Here is a 3504-nt window from a genome sequence, read left to right on the forward strand (position 1 = left end):
TTGCATTATGATCTGAGAACGATGTATTTAATATTTCTGCATTTCTGCATTTGATTATGAGGTTTTAGGCCCTAGTACATGGACAACTTTTGTGTAAATGCCATGTACTGCAGAAAAAGAAAAGTATATTCCTTTCTATCCCCATTCAATTTTCTCCAAGGATCTATCATACCTAGGTGTTCTAACAATCTATTTACCTCCTAAAGTTCCTTCTTCTTTAATTTATGGTTAGATTTATCTACATCATCTGAGAGCTATAGTTTGAGATGACACACCAGTAGTCTTTTGCTATCTTTGTCTTCCTGCAACTCATTCAAATTCTTCTCTAAGAATTTTGATGCTATACCATTTGCTGTATAAATATTTAGCATTGAAATAGCTTCATTATCTATGGTATATTTTAGGAGGATATAGTTTCTTTTCTTATCTCTTTTAATGAGATATATTTTTACAGCTGCTTTGTCTGACATAAGGATTGCTACCCTTGCTTTTTTTCACTTCAGCTGAAGCAAAATATATTTTGCTCCATCGTTTTACCTGTACTCTATATGTATCTCTCTGCTTCAAAAGAGTTTCTTATAAGCAGCATATTTTAGGATTCTGGTTTTTAATCCACTCTGCTATTTGGTAAGGTTTTATAGGAGAGTTCAACCCATTCATATTCAAAGATATAATTACTAACACTTTATTGCCCTCCATGCTATCTTCCTTCCGTTTGTATTTCCTCTTTTTCACATTAGCTATATTCCCCTGTATTTTGTTTCTGAATACCACCTCCTTCAGTGTGTTTGCTCCCTCATATTCAACCCCCTCCCCTTTCTATCCCCATTCTCTTTGCCCCTTCTTCCTTCCTTCCCTTCTTTCTTTTAGTTCCTCTTTTCCCCCTTTCCCCTTTTAATACTTGAAATGTAAGATAAGTTTCTTAACTTAACAAGTGTGTGTATATTAACTTTAAGCCATATCTGGTGATAGTAAGATTCAGGTGTTTCTCAGCTCCGACTTTCTTCCCCTCTATAGCAATAGGTCCTTTGTAACTCTTTATTCAATGTGATTTATCCCATTCAGTCTTCTCCATCCTCCCCTCTCTTTACTGTTCCACTTTTTTAAGGAGGTTTTATTTTTAAATCATTCTATCAAAGACATGTTTAAGTTATGAGTGTTCTGGATAACTATATTCTATTCAAATTCTTCAGAATTATGAGAGTCTTTATCCAAGGTAGGGACATTTCCAAATTTATCTTATTGGATAGAGTTTTTTTTCTTTTTTGCTTTACCCTTTTTTAAAAAACCTTTTCATGTGTTTCATGAGTCTCCTGCTTTAAGTTCAAATTTTCTATTTAGTTCTGGTCTTTTCATTGGGAAAAGTTTAAAGTCTCCTATTTCAGTAAATGTCCATCATTTTGCCTGGAAGAGAAGGCTCATTTTTACTGACCAGTGAATTCTTGGCTGCATTCCAAGCTCCCTGACTCTGGAATTTTGCATTCCAGGCTCTTTGATCCTTTAATGCTGATGCAGCCAGGTCCTGGTTTCTAAATCCATGGTATCTAAATTTCTTCATTCTGGCTGTTTGCAGGATTTTCTTTTTTATCTGATAGTAGTGGAATTTGGTAACAACATTCCTTGGTATTTTCATTTTGGGATCTCTTTCTGGAGGGGATTGATGTATTCTTTCAATAATGATTTTGCTGTCTGCTTCCATGATGACAGGGCAATTTTCCATTACTAATTCTTGTAATATTAAGTCCAGGATTTTTTTTCCCTTGAACATTTTCATGGAGCCCAAAGATTCTTAGGATTTATTATCAAGATCAGTGGTTTGGCCAATGAAGCATTTTATATTTTCTTCTATTTTTTTTTATTTTTTGTTTTGTTTAACAGATTCTTGTTTTCTCATGATATCATTAGTTTCTATAGACACCATTCGTATTTTTTAGAGAAAAATTTTTTCTTTTAACTTCTGCAACTCCTTTTCCAAGTGGTTAACTCTATTTTTGAAAGAGTTTGCCATTTGTTCAATTGAAGTTTGGAGATAATTATTTTCTTTATGCATTTGACTAATTGAAGTTTCACAAAATTATTTTCCTTTTGCATTTTTCCAATTGTATTTTCCAAGGATTTGTTTTCTTGCATAAAGGTGTTAATTTTCCATTAGACTTCTTTTCCCAAATTTTCCATTTGGTTTTTGAACTCATTCCTGATCTTTTCAAGGAAGTCTTTGTGGATGGGAGACCAAATCATATTCTCCTTAAAAGTTCTAGATCTCTCTGAGTTAGGGTCTTTGAATTCTATTTAGTTTGCTATAGACACCCCTTCTTGCTGGTCTTTCTTCATTTTCCAAAGTTCTTATGTTGGCTAAGGAGACGGTTCACAGAGGTTTGGTGTTAAAATCCCTAGCCTTTGCTTACTGGGTTTAGTAGCTCTAAGTGGGCAGGCCGATAAGGGGTGCTAGAGGCTTTGGTCATTGGATTTAGAAACTTTAAGTACACTATCAAGCAAGGGGCAAGGGTGATAGAGGCTTTGCTCACATGGCTTAGTAACTCAAAGTGGGCCAGGCAGTAGGGGGTGCTGGTTGCTTTTTTTCTGGGGTTTCTGTGACCTTTTTTGAGTCCTTCTCCCTTGGCCTGGAGAGGATGGATATTTTTATTCTTGAACAATGTGGGCTGGGTGTTTGCTTCAGCAGCACATATACTAAAAATGGATAGATACAGAGAAAATTAGCATGACTCCTGGAAAATGATGACACTCAAAATTGTGAAGCATTCCATATTTTTAAACTGACTATGTAATAGGGCACGAAATCCGAATAATCAGTTCCAGAAAGGAAGAAATGGGGAATACATCTTTCACAGATCATAATGCAATAAATATCACAGCCGATATTGCTCCAGAGAGATATAGATCCAAAACTAACTGGAAGCTAAATAACCTCATTTTAAAGAATAAGTGGATCAAACAATAAATTATAGAAAGAATTAATTATTTCATCTTAAATAATGTCAATAATGAAAAAAACATACCAAATCCTATAGGATACACTCAAGATGGCTGTCAGGGGAAATATTATATATTTAAATGCCTTCATACATAAATTAGAGAAAGAAGTAAATGAAATAAATATACAACTAAAAATAAAAGAAAAAATAAACTAAAAACTCTTAAATACTAAAATTAGAAATTCTAGAAAGTAAAGGAGAAATTAATAAAATCAAAAACAAGGAAAATATTGAATCAATAAATAAAACCAAAATTGCTTCTATGAAAAAATCTAATAAAACTGATAAACCTCTGGTAAATTTGATTAAAAAATGAAAGAAGAAAACCAAATTGCCACTATCATAAATAAAAACGGTGAGCTCACCACCACTGAGAAGGAAATTAAAGTAATAATTCAGAATTATTTTGCCCAACTCTATGCCAATATATTTGATAATCTAAGAGAAATGGATGAATATTTACAGAAATTAAGCTGTCCAGCTTAAAGGAAGAGGAAATTAAATACCTAAA

General features: G+C 33.2%; 1 non-coding gene across 1 annotated transcript; it reads left to right on the forward strand.

Annotated features, from left to right (window-relative positions):
- Positions 1-2664: 2664 nt before the first annotated feature.
- LOC141503667 (U6 spliceosomal RNA) lies at positions 2665-2771 on the forward strand. The gene has a single exon (XR_012473005.1). It is a non-coding gene; the product is annotated as a U6 spliceosomal RNA (small nuclear RNA).
- Positions 2772-3504: the final 733 nt, after the last annotated feature.

Source organism: Macrotis lagotis, chromosome X (genome assembly GCF_037893015.1).
Source record: "Macrotis lagotis isolate mMagLag1 chromosome X, bilby.v1.9.chrom.fasta, whole genome shotgun sequence".
NCBI classification, from domain to species: Eukaryota; Metazoa; Chordata; class Mammalia; order Peramelemorphia; family Peramelidae; genus Macrotis; species Macrotis lagotis.